At 44.4% G+C, this 19,612-nt stretch overlaps 1 protein-coding gene across 4 annotated transcripts in view; it reads right to left on the reverse strand.

Annotated features, from left to right (window-relative positions):
* Positions 1-19,612, reverse strand: part of Ca12 (carbonic anhydrase 12) — a 50,090-nt gene that overhangs the window by 25,345 nt on the left and 5,133 nt on the right. The gene's annotated exons all lie outside the window — the stretch shown is intronic.

A 19,612-nucleotide genomic window follows, 5' to 3' on the forward strand; every position in this document is an offset into this window, starting at 1 on the left:
CAGCATACCTTTTTTTCCAATCAATAGCCAAAATTTGTTTCGGCTAGTCCCCCAAAAGCTTTGGATTATTTTGTTTTGCACAGAGAGCTGACCACAATAAAAGTCCTGGTGTGTGTGTTTACATGAAAGTGATCAAAGATTGTGTAGCAACTTTGAATGCACATTTAATAAAATAGATTATGTTTGCAATAAAAATGAGTATCCACAGGTTAAATAAAAAATCTTTACTTGTCACTACTTTAGAGTACTATTTAATTTGTGACTTAATTCATTTATTTCTTCAAAAAATGGGCCTACTATGTGTCAAGTACTGTACTCAGTGCTGAATGTGATGGAGAACAAAATAGAAATAGTCTCTGCCCTTATGGAGTTTACATTCCAAGGGAATGGACTGCTAATGAGTAACAAATAATAAAATAACTAAGTCAATACACAAAGAAAATAATCACAGTCTACAACCAATGCTGTGAAGAAATTAAACCTAGACAGTTTTGAAGAATATGGAGAAACCACTGCTGGGTAAGTGATACAGGAAGGCTTCCTACAGGAGGCTGAGACTTAAAGTATGGGATGAAACCTGAGGAATCGTATTTCAGATGGAGGGCCCAGGAGACTCAGAGCCCTGCTGCAAGCTGGTATATTCTAGGTGTATGTGAAGCACTGACTCTGGAAGAATGTGAGATCCATCTGGCTTCCCTTTGCCAAGGCGGGTCCCTGCTCTATGACAAGGTTGAGCAGGAATAATTTGGCACCTGCTCATGTACACCTGTTGGGAAGATCTTTTTGGGGGGAGGGGTTGGCTGGTACCTCCCTCCTGCTGGGATTATTTTGGGGCTACTGGGGCTCATCCATCAGTCCTGGTCCTATAGCTGGAACCACAGAGATCACAACTAAGCCACAGGATCCTATTCAGAGGGCAAGACAGCCTTCATGTCTCTCTAAATCCATCTCAAAACCATATATCCTCAGGATGTTGTTTGAATATAGAAGTTATCTTTAAAAATACATTTAAATACTTTTACAGCTCTATAGTTCACTTCTGAAATTGATTAAAAGACATATATCTTCTCATAAAAATCCAGTCGGCGCAGTTCCCATAATGTCTACCTTGGCCGGATTCTAATCCCCCCCAGTCCACAATCTGCTGAACTCTGCCTGTTTTCGCACCCCATAAGTGACAGAAAGGCACAGCCACAAAGCCCAAGATCCTTCCCAGAAGGGAAGGAGGCTGCCAGTAGGATGGGTTAATAATTGATGGATGAGGTCTTATGATCGTATTATTTACAAACAGAGGTCAAGGAATCACGCTGTGGAGCTTTGCCTTTGTTAATGCTATAAGTGAATCAGGCCTGGGCCCAAACAGACAGCCAGGGCTAGAGAGCTCATTATTAATAAAGCTTGAAGCTGGACTAGTCATAGTTGGATAGTTCTTTTTCCTTGTATTTATGATACAGATCAATTTTTTTAAAAAAGACTCCTTTTCAGAGATGCTTTAATCTACTTTATCTCAAAGTTTTCTTTTTATTATTCCAATTGTTGTTTGGGTCAGTTTGAGGAGAAGGAATCAACTTGGGCTTTGTAAAAATGCCCCCAAGCCAGTCTGGCATCATTTTTGGGTCAGCCTTGGTGGTGGGGGCTGGTGGCACAGGCTGGGGGAGTGGGGAAGGAGTGAGCTGTGAGTCTGGTGCTACCAATCAACTCCTGCCAGCCCTGGGGGAATACTCCAGGGGGGAGGGGGCTCCACAATCATTCACCCTCAGGCATCAAGGCCTCAGTCAGATTCTTCCTAGAAGGAAGGTTTTTAAAGGGAGGGGGGTGGGTTTCCAGGCTGCCAAAGATAAATGGCACAATTTGCTTTTGCCTCTCCATCTTGGCCACCCTTCTACATCCTTATGACCTGTTGCTTAGAGTCTTTTCATCAGGGAGAAACCCTGCCATCTTCCTGGACTGTGCCATGCCTGCTCCCATCTTTCCTTTCTATTCCAAAGAGCCAACCTGCTTGCATTCTGCAGACACATGGAGTGCTTCTCTCTCTCAAACACCCTCTCACCTCCTAAGGCAGGATAAGTTCTTCCCCTCCTCTGTGCTCTGTAGAGCCCTTTGTACCCCTTCCTTGTAGCACCTATTCTTATTAAAATAATACTTTGTCTTTCTACTCCAGTAGCCTAGTTGTTCTCAAAGTGTGGTCCACAGACAAGCATCATCATCATCATCATCATCATCATCATCATCATCATCACCATCACCACCATCACCTTGGAATTTATTAGAAGTGTAGATTCTCGGGCCACATCCTAGACCTACTGCACCAGACTCTCTGGGGGTGGCTGCCAGCATCTGTCATTGAACACAGAGGCCAGGTGATTCTGACATTCACTGAGGGCTGAAGCACTGCACTAAAAGGGCAGCTTCCTTCATTCATTTGTGTGTAACTGCCTCCTGCAACTGAGCCCAGCACGCCAGGGTTTAGCAAATGGTTCTTGAACTAAAAAAAACAACAATAAACTACTAACGAGTTAAACAAGTTGCTAAAGTGGTAATTGCCTGACACTGAAAACTAGGCAGGCCTGAGTCACCTGTGCATGCTCAGGTGAATGCAAAGCCCTCACCTAATCCAAGGCCTTGAGGTTGGAGCCTGAGCCTTTTTCTCTTCTGTGTCAGAGAAAGGCTGCTGTTTTAATTTTTTTATTGTGGTAAAATATATAAAACACAAAATATGCCATTAGTAACAATGAGTATATTCAAATTGTTATGCAATCATCACCACTATTTAGTTCCAGAACATTTTCATCATCTCAAAAGAAATCTCTAAATCTAGTAAATTGTCACTCCCCATTCTCCTTCTTCCCAGCCCCAGGCAACCACTAATATACTTTCTGGCTCCATGGGATTGCCTACTCTGGATATTTTATGTAAATAGAATCATACAGTATGTGGCCTTTTGTGGCTGACTTCTTTCACTTAACAGCAAGTTTTCAAGGTTCATCTTTATGATAACATTTATCCCTACTTTATTCCTTTCTATGGCTGAATGATATACCATTCTAAGTCTACACCACAATTTGCTTAACCATCCTTAGGGGTGCATTTTAGTGTCATCTAAATATCTGTGGTTAAATTGCTATTAATTTTCTGTAAAATAGTTGCTGTTTGAAATAAAACATTGGTGTTTCTCCCATTTGGGTTTTGGAAAATAAGCTGTGACCAGGTGTGATGGCACACACCTATAGGAGGCTGAGGCAGAAGGAATTTGAGTTCAAAGCCAGCCTCAGCAACTTAGCAAGGCCCTAAGCAACTTAGTGAGACTTGGTCTCAAAATAAAACATAAAAAGGCCTGGGGATGTGGCTTAGTGATTAAGTGCTTCTGAGTTCAATCCCCAGTGGAAGGAAGGAAGGAAGGAAGGAAGGAAGGAAGGAAGGAAATAAGCTATGTATGGATCCAAGAGGCAGTCGGCAGGAAAGAATATGGTTTCTAGAAAACAAGAGGCTATGGTCAATGCAGCTATTTGTTACAAACTCCTGAGTGGAAAGGGAAAACTTAAATAATAATAATAATGATAATAAAGGCATATTCCATACAAGGCAGTGTTGCAATGTTCCCCTGCACTGAAAAGAAACCAGTGGGAGACTAAATACTGTGGGCAGAGGCTACCTTTGTGACAGGCTTGCTTCCCTGGCACAGAGAGATTTGAAAATGTCACAGGAGCTTCTCATCGTGGGTATAGCTGTCTGGGTACTGACACCCCACTAACTGCTCTCCTCTCCCTCCCTCGCTGCCTCTCCCCATCCACTTCTCAGCACTCATTTTGTCAAATGTATGAGGCTGTGAGGCTTGACTGGCATTTAGACCCAGGGAACAGTCTGGATATGTAAATTGAATGTGGCCTTGAACTATTCCTTGTGGACTTTCAATACCTGTCTACTTAAGCAAGTGCTTCCCCTTTTACTCCTGGTCTGGTTTCTCCCTGTTTGCACCACGCATCTTACAAGAACTGCTCACTTCTGCACAACCTCTGACTCAGATCTCACCCTACACCATGCCCACTTCCCACTGAATCCAAATTGACTCTTCTACCCCATTTCCCTTGCAGCCTTGACCTAGTGCTCTATCTACCTCCAAGCCTATTGTTTCCTCTTCTTTTAAAAAAAAATTTTATTAATGCATTATACTTATACATAGTAGTAGGGTTCATTGTGGCATCTTCATAAATGCATATAACATAATTTGCTCCATTTAATTTCCCCAGGACCTCCCCTTTCCCTCCCCTCCCCCCTCCCCCGATCCCCTTCCTCTACTCTTCTGATCTTTCTGTTTATTTTTTTAAGTGGCATATTTTAATTTCTGAACAAAACCTCTCCTCTCCTTTGGGGACACTGCTTTGTCTGAGTTGTTCTCCCATTTCTCCTTCTTCTTTCTTCTCATCTCTGGGGCTACCTGTCTTTTAATGTTGGGGGCAGTGGTTTTGTCCCAGAGTTTTATCCTTGGCCCTTTCATCTTCTCACACATACACTCCCTGGGGATGATATTATTCCCTCCTATACCTCCAATACCATCTCTAGCCCTGCTCAGGACCTCTTTCTTTTTTTTTTTTTTTTTTTTTTGCCTTCGGGACTCTCCATTGGGGTAATCCTGAAATCAGACATGGCTGATAGAGGAATCAGATAGGGAAACAAATAATCTTTTAAAAATAACTTAACTCACCATCTTTTCCTCCCCCACCTTCCCTTGAAAACTTCCTCCACTTCCTTCCAAGTGCTCTATCTCAGCTGGTGAGACCAGGCACCACCGCAAAGACCTAGGAATCATAGTCAGTCCACTATTCTCTTCTCTTTCATCCCCCACTTCCAGGTCCTGAGACCTAACAAATTTATCCTTTTAGGTTGTCTTTTTAAAACTTTTTTATTTTGAAAAAAATGTAAATGTATGGAAAATTTATCAGAATAGCACAATGAATTTCCATGCACTCTTCATCTATGATCACCAATTAACATAACACTTTGCCATATTTGCATGTATATCTGTCGCCCCTCCCCCTGTCTCTGTTCTTGTTGTTATTTCTAAATGATTTGAGAGAGCTACAAATAAGATGCCCTGTCATACTTAAATACTTTAACATACATCTCCTGAGAACAAGGACATTTTCTTATATAACTACAATATAATTATCAGTCAGGAAATTTAATAATATGATACTGTTATCTAATATATAATCAATATTCAAATTTCTATACTCAGTCTCAAAAGATCTTATCACAGATAATCTATTATTTATAAAATGGAAAATGGTAACATTTGATGGTAGAACCCAGCAGACATTTTAACGGTATAAACAAGGTTATCGCCAATAATGGGACAACTGTGTGCCATTGTGGGACAATTGTGTGCCTCCTGATGTGGTGCATCATGAAAGATATATTTCTTATTACTTCTGTGGTATTCATGTCAATGCATTCCATCTGCTTTTCCTAAGAAACCCAAAACTGAGGGACCTTCTACAAGATCTAAGCACTATCTGCTACAAAGTCTACATCCTTTGCAATGTCAAGGGCATGAAAGGTCAAAATAAACACCACAGATAAATGCAATAGGTTATCTGGATTGAGTCCTGTATCAGAGAAACATGCTCTGAAGGACAATGTGAATTTTTGCTTTAAATGTGGCCACCCTTTCTCCCCACAGGCACAGCCCCTGTTCAATCCCACAGCTGTCTGTCTGTACCCCTCCTTAGCCCATGGCTTCAGGCTCCCCTCCAGTCCTCCACTCTCCACACCAATGCACACCTGATCCTGGCATTACTTTACTGACAGTTCTTGAGAAGCTCCTCAAGCTTTCAGGATAAGTCCCAAGCTCTATTGTGCAGGTCACAAGACCCTCACGACCCTACCCACTTCTGCAGGCTTTTCCCCACTACCATCTGTCAAAAACTGTAGATGGTCAAAGATTTTATCCTACTTGCAACCTAATGAGTGAGTCTGCCACAGTTCCATGGACACTGGAAGACGACATGGGACTCCTGGGTCAGAGACAAAAGAGAGTTAAATATTCACAAGAGTAAGATTTGCCAGTTTCCCAAGGCCCAGTTCCCCAAAATGATATGAGGGCCAGGTGATGCCTGTATATTCCAACCACTCAACATGATGGCAGAGGAACTGGAAGCTTAGGAAACCTCAGTTTTTTAAAGGGGGAGTCTAGCAAACCCATCCAACATCGGTCCTCCAGGGAGACACCATCTTTATCATACAGGCAATAACCAAATCAGCTCTCTGCCTTGGAGAGAGATCTTATCTCTATCTTTCAAGGTTGTTTGCTATGAAAAAGAAATCTTTGAAAAGAGTCTGGAACAAAAGCAGTCAGCACCTCTGCTCATGGATGTACTGAAGAAACAGGACAGACCCATGGAAAACCATCCCCGACACCAGCCTGCAAATACTAGGCTGCTGCCCTCCTGGGCCTCTCCCGGTGCTCTGTGTTCTTTCTCACCTGCTTCTTAAGGCCTCTATTGCTGGCAATGGGGTAACATCTTCATCCCTATAACATACCACTAAACATACGTTCTCCTTGCCCTACCAACTCCTCTGTCTTAAAAAAATTAGCTCTTCAGGCAGGACTTTGCTGACAGACACTTTTACCCCCAAATTGAAGTCATCCATCCCCTCTGTGTTCCACAGCACCAGTGAACATTATCATAGCACTTAATCTGCACCATCGAAATACCTGTGTATGTATCTGCTTCCCTCTCAGCTATCAGCCTGCTGAAGGCAAGGCTTTGACTCTGAACCCCCATGTCCAGCCCACAAAAGAGAATCACTGAGAATGGGCGGAAAGAAAAGTGAATCATCTATCATTTTAAAGCCACCAACAGTTTCTTCCAGTCATCTGAGGTGGAGTTGGATGGGAAAATGATGAAGCTGGGAAGCTGGCATGGGCAAGGGCAGGACCGGGGGCTCATAAGCACATTCTACATCTTGGTGAGGGGCCCTCTCTGTGTGGTGGTAGGGAGCGCTTCAAAACCCCTTTTTAGTTAAATAGATTCAAGGCAGGCAGCTACCCAGAATTTCTGGGAACATGTAGCTCCAATTGTGGATTTTCAAATCCTGACACTGCAGGCCCAGATGCCCAGCATTCTGTTTAGTGATCCAGTGATAAAATTGGGTATGTCTTTATCAGGTCTGTGCCCTTACAAAGAATACTTTTTTAAAATATGAATTTTGACTATGCTAGACCAGATTGTTGTTGCCTCCCCTGTGATGTTATTTTAACTAAGTCAAGTGGTTTTCAACTGGGGGGCAATTTTGCCCCTTAGGGGACATTTGGCAATATCTGGAGACAGTTTGGGCTACTGCAACTGGGAGATGCTGTTAGCATACAGTGGATAGAGGCCAGGGATACTGCAAACATCCTACAATGCACAGGGACGCCCCCACAACCAAGAAACATCCTCAAATGTCCATGGTGTAGAGGCTCAGAAGTTCCAGGCTTATTTTATCAAATTGTGGTTGCCCCACCTGGCCCATGTGGAAGAAGGGACCAGATACCACTTTCAAAGGAGATATTCTTGAAGGAATTGGATATTCTTACTGTCGATCATCTTTGGCAGAAAAGAAGAGTGGGACTCTGACTATAGGAACAGAGAACAAATCCAGTCCACAATAATAAGGCTAATGCCTAAAACAGGATGGCACCATCTCATGCCATCTGAGGAGGCAGCAAATGATCATCACCCTGGGGAAGAACTGATTACAGATATATCTGGTTTGCATTTTGAGGTTGTAGTTGCCTTGTATCGATCAAATTTTGTTAAATTCCAAGGCCTAGTGAATTTGGGATATTTTCTCTTTAAAGCTGCCATTTAGTGAGCACTTAGTGTATGCTGGGCATATTTCTTTATCAGGGTTGGCTAACTTTTTCTGTAAAAGGCCAGAATGTGGGCTGGGGTTGTAGCTCAGCAGTAGAGTGCTTGCCTAGCATGCCTGAGGCACTGGGTTCGATTCTCAGCACCACATATAAATGATTAATAAAAATAAAGCACCATCAACAACTAAAATTTTTTTAAAAGGCCAGAATGTAAGCATTTGAGTCTTTGCAAGCTATCTAGTCTCTGTCCCTGTTTAATTCTAGCTATTGTGGCACAAAAGCAGCCACAGAGAAGATATAAACAAATGAGTGTAGCTGTGGGCCAATGCAATTTTATTTACAAGAACAGTGGTAGGCTGGACTTGGCCCATGGACCACAGTTATTATAGTTATTTTTCTGCATAATAATCCTATGATATAGGTACTATGTACTTATTTAATAGATGATGTAACTGAGCCAAAAAGAGATTGAATGTCATGCCCAAAGCCATACTGCTCATGAGAGTTCTCAGTCTCCACTGTTGCAACTTTCAACACACTTTGGAGTGTCCACAGCCTGGACAGTGTTAGGAGTTATGAAGTGGTGAGAGGCACCAACAGATAAGACCTGGGTGAGTGTCTAGAGCTGGAAGAAGAAGCGGCAATGGAGGGCTTTGTGATTTTGTAAACATTCCCTTAAACAGTCCCTGGGGAGTCTGGAAATAAGGAAAAGGGTATCTGATCAAAGAAATAAACTTTCTGCAGTTCTCAGGTTGGAGTTTGAACTACAGTGAATGTGGACTGGCCTGTGAACATTAACCTGATGTCAACCAAAGCCTCAATTAAGAGCTTCCACATGCCAGGCACAGTGCACATGCCTGTAATCCCAGCTACTTGGGAGGCTAAGGCAGGAGGATCACAAGTTCAAGGCCAACCAGGGCGGTTTAGTGAGACCCAGTTTCAAAATAAAAATTTAAAAGGGCTGGAGATATAGCTCAGTGGTAAGTGGTAAAGTGCTTGCCTGGCATACACAAGTCCCTGACGGAGAGAGGAAAAAAGTCCATTTTGATAATTAACCTGTAGCCCTATTACTGTTTTTTAAAGCTACTCTGGGGTTTTGAGAAAACTAGCTTCTTGGTGATTCTTTTCATACTAAAGACCTTCATCCAGGCTAACTCTAAGTATCTTTTTCCAGAAAGATGTGAAGGGAAATAGGAAGGTCAAGGGCCTTGGAATCATACAGCCAAGCTGCCACTCACAGCTCTACCACTTGCTAGCTATGTGACCTTGGGCACATTTCTTTGGTTCTCAGAACTTCACTTACAAAGTGGAGGCAACAATAGTCATCACCTAGGGCAGCTGCGCAGAATCAATGTCAAAGTATAAGAATAATGTGTAGGTAAAACAGACTCTCATAACGCCAGTTCCCAGGCCTTTCTGAGCTGAACTGTCTTGATTCACACTTTTCTTTCTTTCTTTCTTTAGAGGCTGGTTTCCAACCTTTTAGAGTACATCGTCCCTTTTACTTCACCAAAAATAAATCTAGGGTTCCCTGGGTGTCTCCTCTTACTTCTAATAAGATATGCATGGTGATGTGGCATTTCGTTTCAGACTGGTTTCTCTGAAATCCTACCAACTGAGATCAAGTGTCACCTTCTCCCTGGTTCCTTCTCTGAGTCCAGAGCCAAAAATTAATAGAGAAATAAACCATTCTTTCCTCTTTCATCAACAAATGTTTCTCAAGTACCTCCCTTAGGCTGGTGCAGCCCCTGTGGGGAGGGGGTCACCTCACATGCTGGGCAGTTACACCCTCCTTCTGGATAACTCTTCTTAGGGTACAAGTGGCTCCTTGCTAGCCCCTCGGGCCCCTCAGAATCCCTAGAACTGCTGTGTATGTAGCAAAACAAAACATGCTATTGAGGGGAGAAAATTCTCCAGCGATAATCTGACAAATTCATTAATCAAGCACTTGGTTATTGACCCAATAAGTGCTGTGCTTCATGGGGCAGTCATGTGAAAGGATGGTATTCAGTTCATGCAGTTCTCAATTCCTCTTTCCAAGGCATAACAAGATTTCTGACTGGTCATCTCTTCACAATTAGACACGGGGGTCTTCCCTACCTTAACCTTGCCGACAGACAAGTTGCAGTGAAAGGTTTAAGGGTGGGAGACTCTTGGGGACCTGCCAACAGGAAGCTCAGAGGAGTCTTTTGCTGAGTACAGCTCCAAGCAGTAAGACCTAAACACATACAGGTAACCCAGAAAACAGCTGAGAGGCTCACTTGGAGTTAAGGAGATGGAGTGCGAGTGTTGAGGGGGAGACATAGCTAAGAATGTAGATCTGAGGGGCCCGAGGGGCTAGCAAGGAGCCACTTGTACCCTAATGTAGATCCCACGTGAATGGGGAGGTGGGCATGCAAGCCCTTTTCTCCCGTCAGCCTCTGCGGCCCCACCCTGGCCTCACTCAGTCTCACAGTACAGAATTTGCTCACCACTTCACTACTCCTGGCCCTGCAGGCCAGCCCCTCTTACTTTTATCCACATTCCTGACATGTCTCTTTACCCTTCCTTCTAAAATTACACATGTCCCCCACCTGTGCTCACCCTTGCCAACCCTTCATCCTGCAGTTTGTCCATTGCTAATGCGCCATAAAGGGAATGATTCAGGATTGTTCCAAGAGGAATCCTGCCATCTCTCCCGGTTGTATGCTAGAGACGGTAACAATGCATGGATTCCACTGGGGTTTTTTTTTTGTTTGTTTGTTTTCACTAGCAGCTACACTGATTTTTGATCCACATTTCCCATGAGTGTGTCACAATGAGCTGTATCAGATGTTTGTTTATGTCAATAGGTATTAAGTCTATTGTGTTTTCTTTAACTACCAAGCCCTTTATCCTGATGAGAGGAAGAAAAGTGAGTTAATTTGTCTCTGACAAATCTACATTGTTTACTTTTTTCATCCTGTGTTTCCTCAGCGGCATGATGTGTTGTGTAGGGGTCACAATGCCTGGCATAAAATAAGCATTGCCACATGCCTGGGGAAGTGCATCAGGTGGCATCAGGAGACGGAGCTCTAGCTCTGCCCTTTGTGTTCTGTTTGGGCCACTGTGACTCTGAGTTTTCCTGGCCTCATCTCTAAATGGGCCAGGACTTGGCTGACTACATTGGCATCCCCAGCCCCAGTCAGGGCCCTTCTAGGCCTATTTGAATTCTTTGTGAAGCCCAGATGAAAATGGGCACTCACCCACAGGCAGGCTGCACGAGCCAATGATGGTGTTAGCTGTCTACATTTCAGGCTAAATGAAACCAATACATCAGGACACCTATTGCCCTTCCCATTGGTTCAGAGCCACCATCCCCCTTCCCATGTCCCTCTGCATTTCCTTCCTCCAGTGGTTCACACTCAACCCCTTCTCCACCCTGCAGCCAGGATAATCCTTCTAAAATGCTTTGCCATCATGTCATCTACTTAGAATGTTCCAGCAGTTCTCTATTGCCTCCCCGGCTGGCTCAGGAGCTCCCCATGCTCCAGCTCTCACCCATCTCCCCAGCCCCTTCCTTCCTCATTGAGGGAATCCCCAGCACGTACCAGCCTCCTGGCTGATCACTGCCCTAGCTGTCCATTTGTCGCAAATGCCTTTCTATTCCCTGCACTTTGCCAGGATAGCTCTGACATGTCCTTCAGAACTCAGTTTGTAATCACTTCCTCCAGAAACCTCCTCTAGTCCTTCTCCAAAACACTAGTGAGGTCTCTCTCCTCTGTATTGTAAAGCCCTGCTCACTTGCCGTCTCTCCAAACTCTCAGTCCCATAATGAAAGGGACCAGGGCTTGTTCATCATTTCCTTAACACCATCCTATTTCTTTAACCCAACACTTGCATTTAGTAGTCACTCAATAAATATTTGTGGAATGAATGTGAACCAATTATCTCAGGTGAACTAAAAACTTTGATTTTACATGTTTTTGATTAATAACAAATGAGAACTTTTAAATTATTTCATATATATTAATCTATTTTTAAAAATACAAAAATAGTCACTTACTGAAGTTGAAGCTACCAATTTGCTCCTGGTTGTGAAAGCCAAAAAGGGAACTAGTCATTCGCATGACTGACTTTGACTGCCTTACAAAATGTCTTTGTTCCACAACCTTGAGGAACACCTTTTCTCCTTTGTCTACTTCTCATACACTTCCTAGAAGATGAATGACCAAGGAAGGACCACCCTGCGAAAGCCCCAGGCCTCCTTTGCCAACATCACCATATGTGCAGTAGGTAAATCTCTCATCCTGAGGTTTTCCTGAACCTTGTGTCCTGGAAGGAGGGACAGCATGTACCTCTTACTCTGAACCTGCAGGTGTCCTTACGAGGGCTGGACAGGTCTCCTCAATTTCACCCAGAGTTCATGCAGCTGATCTAGTCACATGCTAAGGATTGCAAAATCATTTAAAAAGTTAAGGCCAGCTAAACGAACCATTTTATTTAGCGTAATACCAGTTCTGAGTCAACCTTTATAGACATAAGGAGGTGGCACCTAGTATTTGTTCCTTCCTGGTTGGCATAAATCAAATACTTGACAGATAATTGGAAAGCTTGCTCCTTAAAGGGATAGTTTTGTAAGCTAAAAGAACAGCACCTAAATTACTTTGCTATAATATTTGTAATACTGACCCATTCCTACCAAAAAGCAAACGTGAACTGTGAATTGACCAAGAGGTAGGAAAAGCTACAGTTCAAAATCTAGGGCTGGGGTTGCAGCTCAGTGATAGAGTGCTTGCCTGGTATATATGAGGCACTGGGTTTGATTTTCAGCACTGCATATAAATAAATTGTTTTTAAAAAGATCCAGGGACAACTTAAAAAATAAAAATTTTAAAAATCCAATATGATTCCCCACTGTTCCTGTATGTTGCCGGACACGGTACATATCAGCCATTATTTTTACATCTTTGTCTTCATTGTTTTCATGACTTAATTAATCATTTCAGCCCCCGTGTGTTTGTAAACATCTGCACCATGCTTCTCAGTGTTTGCTACCATATTTCATTGCTTCTAGATGTCATCGATTATGAGATCTATCCCATCTCAGAGATGCCCCAAAATAGGCATCTTAGAATCAATAAAATGGGCTCCTTGATCATGGCAGGTGCTGCCTCTCTCTTGGTCTATGGCATGGGCCTGGAAGGGCTTAACTTTTGTTCCTGGGTCCACGGCACTGTCTGTACCTGCACTCTGGTGCTACCCTGTAAAAGAACACAGTAACCCACAAGTAAAGAAGGTTCTGGCTCCCTCAGAGACTATAGGCTCCTGCCAAAACAATCTCATTCCTTCTCTTCCTCCTAGAAACCAGACTTCCTAGTCCCTGCCTGAAGCCACCTTCATCACACACTTGCTCTGAATTTAGCCCCTTTGCTCTAAAGCTTTCTTTAGGCTGAGTTCACAGGAGACTTGAGGCTTCTCTCTTCCTGTGCTGGGCTGCTGAGGGCCTTGTGTGAGGCTAAGTCTAAGCAGCTCAGTGCCCTGATACCCAGCCCAAGCTTCTTCCCAGGCTCAAACCTCCATTCCTGAACCTTAACCCAAGAGTCAGCCCCTGTGGCCTGCACCAGGAAACAGGGGGTGCCTGCCCTCTAGGAGGCCAGTCACATGGCTGAAATGGACATGGTCATATAGTCAGGTACCTGGACCCTAGATACCAGGAAGGCACCAGAGAGATTAGGTCCAACTTCACCATAGTGTGAAGGACAAAGTTAGAGAGAATGTTCTGGCCTGAGACACTCTTGGGACAAGAGTTTGGAGCCCTGGTGTTTTGTTCAATTCCTTTCATTCTCAGAAAGGAAATGCCCTGTTTGTTCAGCATTATAAAAGAAATTCCTCCTGGCTGTGAAAACTCAACAGTTCAGAAAAGTGTGAGGAAGCCAAACCTTTCTTAACATTAATAGAACTCTCCTGTGATTGGTCCTCTAGGGTTTATGAGGCCTTTCCCCACAAACTAGCCAATTTCATCTACACCATAGCTCTGTGCCGTGAAGGCAAGGAAAGTGGAGATTAGCATTGTGTTGGCCTCTTTCTGTGGGTGATCTGATTTGATCCTTGCCACAGACCTAGGGTGGTTCTCAGACTTGAGTGCACACCAGAATCACCCGGAGGGCTTGCTAAAATGATAACTGGGCCACCCGCAAAGTTTCTGATTAGTAGGTAGACCTAGGATGGGGCTGAGAATTTGCATTTTAACAGCCACACATGGAGTCCCAGGTGAAACTAAAGCTGGTGGTCCAGGGACCACACTTTAAGAATCATCTACAACCCCAATTGTAGCTGAGGAACTGAGCTCAGTGAAATCAAAGCTCAGACCAGCCTAGCAGATAGTCCCATAGTGGTCTGACTGCTTTGGGGGTCTCTACACCTCCCACTTCTTCCCCCTGGTTTCCTGCCCGCCCCCCCGCCCCCATGTCACCACATATGTCTTAAGGAACAAGTGCTAGTTCCTATCTCTTTTCCTTAGCTGGCAAGGCTAACTGTGAACACTAACAGGCAGGCATTTCAGCAGCTATAGGCCAAGATCCTCCAGAACACACATACACCCCAACTCAGGAAAGATGAGAAATAATTACAAATGGGTAGGCCAGATGCAAAGAGATCCTGGATATCACAACTTCAATTAGAAGTAACTGGAACTATAGCCCATATTTAATAGATGATAGGAGATCACATTACAACTCTCAAGGGAAATCCTCAAGACACAGAAATAAGGATTCAGTTCCCTAGTATGAAACACAAGTCTGACCCTTTCCAGCTCTCCAAAGAGTGCTATGGGTCTCTCATTCATCTCCTGGATGGCAGCTGGGAGCAGGGGAGAAGGCCACAGGTGTGTTTTGAGTTGGCTGATTATTCACCTTTGAGAAAGAGAAGAGCTCTCCTTAATTAAACCATCCTTTAATCTCATGTGCTCCCTAACTGTCATTTTCAGTTTTTCCTTTGGCTCTAAGGCCTTCTCACTATACTGCAATTCGAAGGTGAAGTCACACAGTGTGTTGATCCCTGCAAAGGACAGAAGGCAGAGTTTACCTCCTAGCCTCCTTCATGTGTTTCATCTAGTCTTTTAGTGTTTGGGAAAGGGTCAGAAAGGGTGTCCAGAGATACAGGGCAAGTTCACTGGGAGCAACTTATTCCACTGGATGGAAGACAAAAGGTGAGTGGAGGTGGAGGCTGCAGGACCTGAGGGATGTGAGCAGGAGGCTTGCCCCCATGAAGTCTGATAGGGAGGGAACAGACAGGCGGGAGCAGTGAGAACATGTTAAGGGAATAATTCTATAAGCAAGACCCATTGTGTGACTCCCACATGCTTTCTCTTTTAAAAAACAATTTACCTGCAGCCCTTCCTGGCTTAAGTTGACAGGATATGTGTCACATTCCTCAGCAAACTACCTGTTATCTGCAGGAGAAATGCAGGCCCAAAATGCTGATAACAAGAATGCCAAGTTACCCTCAAGGAGGGCACTTTTTGTGACCCTTACCCAAACCAGATTCCAGAACTCAAGGAGATAAAGATAATTCTATTTAACCATGAAATCTATAAGAACAGGTTCCAGTCAGGATGGGCCAAAGACACTATGGGTATCATGACCAGTGGGGACTTGAAAGTCTGATTTCATCCTGCTGTCAGTCAAAAGTCAATGGAAAAAAAAAACGTGGCATATATACACAATGGAATTTTACTCAGCAATAAAAGAGAATAAAATCATGACATTTGCAGGGAAATGGATGGCGTTGGAGAAGATAAAGCTAAGTGAAGTTAGCCAATCTCAAAAATCCAAATGTTTTCTCTGATATAAGGAGGCTGACTCATAGTGGGGTACGGAGGGGGAACATGGGAGGAATAGATGAATTCTAGATAGGAAAGAGGGGAGGGAGGGAAAGGGAGGAGGCAGAGGATTAGCAAGGATGGTGGAATGTGATGGACATCATTATCCAAAGTATATATATGAAGACACGAATTGGATGTCAACCTACTTTATATACAAACAGAGATAGGAAAAATTATGGTATATATGTGTAATAAGAATTGTAATGCAAAAAAACCAAAGTACATGTATAAAAACATGAATTAGTGTGAACATACTTTATATACAAAGATATGAAAAAAATGTGCTCTATATGTGTAATAAGAATTGTAATGCATTCCACTATTGTGTATTTAAAAAAAGAAAAGGAAAGGAAAAAACAGTCAAGAAGTGGGCCTGGGCAGAAAGCTCTGGAAATGTCCCTGGAAACTTCAATAAAAATGGAAAGCAGGAGGGGCAAGCCATCTCTCTCCTGAGAGGATCCATTCTTTCCTTTCAGAGTGTCCCCCTTTCCCCTTTCCAATCCCTTCTAATAAACTCATGCATTATTCTGGTGACATGTCTGAAATCTTTCTGACATGATTGTAAGAATCGAAGTTTGAAGGGGGGCCGCAGCACTGCCTCAGTTTCTTGGAAGGCCTCTGCCCTGTAACAAAGCCTATACTGGTTGCCAAAGGAGACTTTGCAATGGAGACTCTATTGTCTAGGAGAGGAGCCAAGGAGTGGATCTGGGACAGCAGTGTGAGTACATGGCATTGCCTGGATCACACTGAGTCCTGCTAGAGCCCAGGCCAGTCCCATCACAGCCGAGAAGCTGGGCAGGAGCCCCTGTGAGCGACTGCAGCCAGCTGCCAGCCCCTTGCCCCAGCAAAGCCCCCATGTTCCCAGAGTTCTCTGCATGGGATGGAGTGGCTGGCCTCATGGATACCCTTTGGGGTGGTGACTTAGGTGGGACTCACTCTCCATCCAGGAGAGGCCTCAGCATCCATGTTCCTCTCCCATCCTATCACCTTTAAAATTTGTCTTTTCCTACCTGCCCTATATCTATATCAGATAGTGGTATTTGTTTCTTTCTGAACCAACCCATATGCAAAGAGCATTGTCGGATACTATCAGGAGTGAAGCGCAGTGCTCGTCCTCTGCTCATGTGCTGGTTTTGGGTCATTAGCTCCAATGTAGGCTTTTTTGTTTGTTTGTTTGTTACCCTGTTGTTTCAAACACTCTGGGATTTCCCCCCTCCTTGGGGAGGGCTAAAACAAACTAACAAAACCCTACAAGGGTAAGGATGATTCTCCCAGCTAGATGGAACTTTTTAACTCTTATATTGAATTTAATATACACACAAATGAGTGCAAGGATCATAAGCCAACAGTTTGATGAATTTTCACAAACCTGACACAGCACTCATATCAAGGACCTGAACATAAACAGCACCTCCTCGTGTCACCTTCTGGTCACCCCCACCCTCTACAAACACCTACTATTCTGTTTGGGAGAACAGGTTCATTTTAGCAGGCTGGAGTTTGTCCTCAGTTCATGTGACAACATGACTTGCAGTCACAGTTTGGAATAGGAGAAGCCACCAGGGCTCCGCAGGATTGACTTGGCACTGGTTTGACTGGGGAAACACAGGTTTTTGTCTTTCTTTCTCTCATGATGGAGAAAATCTCAACCCGGCAGATATTTAGATGCTGTATCAGTCACCCAGGAGGAGTGCTGGGCAGGGCTGCCCCATCTTCATTGTCAGAAGCTCCTCCTCTCTTTGGGGTGCCATCTCTGTGTCAGCCTGGTGATCTACATGCAGGGGATGGGGGGTAGAATTCCCTCTCCGCACACCTCCAGAAGCCCCACCATGTGCACCAGGCAGCAGGAAGCCCGGAGGCAGGATGACTCAGCACTGTCTACGTGCATTGCACGAAGCTGAGTTCTGTACCCTGGAAAACCAGCATGTAGCACTTGGTTGGACTTGCCCATTCAGCACAGCCCTGGCTGCTTGGAAACCCTGCCCTCCAGCACCAATGCTGGGCCCTCTGTTTACCTATGACTTGGAGCACAGGCCAGCCGCCAGCCCCAACCTGTCTGCCCCCTGAACCATCCTCCATCTTCCTCTTCCACTTGTCCCTCTGAGGGCTGACCACACCACATGCACCCATTTCACTAATGAAAACCAGATTGCTTTTGAGCTTACCCCATGCAAGTCCGGGCATCATCAGACTCTGCCCTCTGCTTCCTCAACAAAGAGCTGCTCTAATTGTACAAGGCAGAAGGGCAGAGGTCTGACCAGGGCAGGTGGTCAGAAAGAAATGCTCTGGACCAGTTGATAAGGTTGCATAGAGAAGCCCTCACGGAAGAACACTGTGTCACAGGTGGCAGCAAATCTTTTCCTCCCACTCCTAGACACAGTGACTCTCTGTTCCCTATAAACATCTCATTCTGCCCAGGGGGACTGTAACAGAGAGGCAGGGAACCCTGCAAAGACTTGATTTGGATTTCCAGTAGAAGAGGTGGGGTAGAAATATCTTGAGAACCATGTGGTCAGCGGTCCTCTAACAAAGCATTCATAAGATAAGACTCGCTTGGGGACTGAATTTTTTGCAGTCCCCCACCCCCCTCTTTCCGGCCCATCCTGACTGAGGCTCCAAAATATGCATTTTTGGACAGCATTCCAGGTGATTCTGATGTAGGTAACCCCAAGCCACAGTTGATGAACACTGATCTAGACAGACACAGCCCACTCCCCTCCGCACCAGATTCAGAGAGGAAGGTAAGGCTCACATGACTCACAGAAGATCGTACTGTTTAAGGCCCAGAATTCAGGACCCATCCTTTTTTGTGAAGGTCACAAACACTCCCACCATCAGCATACAGACACAGCCCACCAGAGGGGTCCACAGCCCAACTCATTTGATTCTTCCTTTGTGAGGTCTCTCACCCAGCCCTTTCCTTCCCTGTTCCTGCCATTACTACAGACTGGTTGTGAAGACACAGAATAGGTCTCCTACAAAGGCCACTTTCCCGATTCACTGTCATCTGCCCCCTCTCCCCTCCCACTGAGTTACTCATCCTAAACCAGATATACAACCTGCCCTGCCCCTCCATGTATAGAACAAGGTGGGAAAAGCCTGCCCCCCCATGTGACCCCACCTATCTTTCTGACCTTAGAGCCCATTATTCTCCAATAAACCCTCTTTCTTTATGTGCTTCCTTCAAGTGCCACCTTGCTCTGTCTTCCCTTTGCGCATTCGATGTCCTTATCACCTCGACCAACAGACCTTCCTCTACCTTCACTGAATCTCCCCATCTTCCAAGGCCTTGGGAAAAGACCAGTTCCTCCAGGAAGCCTTCCTTAACTATTCAGCCCTCTGAGCAATCAGAGAACCGAACTATTTATTTATTATGTTGTTATTACCTATTATATTCTGCTTTGAACTGTGAACTATAAGTAATTTCCAGTTACAGACTACAGTCTACCCCTTAATTACATACTCATTCAGCAATGTGCTTTGCACATCAAAACATTAGGGACATTAGCAATAATGGAGCTACATAGTGCCAGAGCCAGGTAGCTGGTTGGTCAGTTCAGTGACTTTTCTACACCTCCTGGACTAATGAACACCCCAAGGCTAACCTTTGAAAATCAAGGTTAGGGCTTTCCCTGGACTATGTGTCCACTGCTGTAATCAACTTCCCTGACTGTCACCACCCCACAGCCATTGCATCTCATAGCTTTAACTTTGGCAGCATAACTCTGCCTGCTTCAAATGCCTCCTGGGCCAGTGTGGTCAGTTCCACTCTCCAGAACAATATATCTTGTGTATCTTCTATGACACTGTCCCTAACAAAACATTATTATTAAGTTTCTTGTGCTTGCCAGAGGAACAGGTGCCTGGCTTCCCATTCCCACTCCAGCAATGACAACATTCACTGCAATGACAAT

The sequence above is a fragment of the Marmota flaviventris genome, chromosome 2 (genome assembly GCF_047511675.1).
Source record: "Marmota flaviventris isolate mMarFla1 chromosome 2, mMarFla1.hap1, whole genome shotgun sequence".
Classification (NCBI taxonomy): domain Eukaryota; kingdom Metazoa; phylum Chordata; class Mammalia; order Rodentia; family Sciuridae; genus Marmota; species Marmota flaviventris.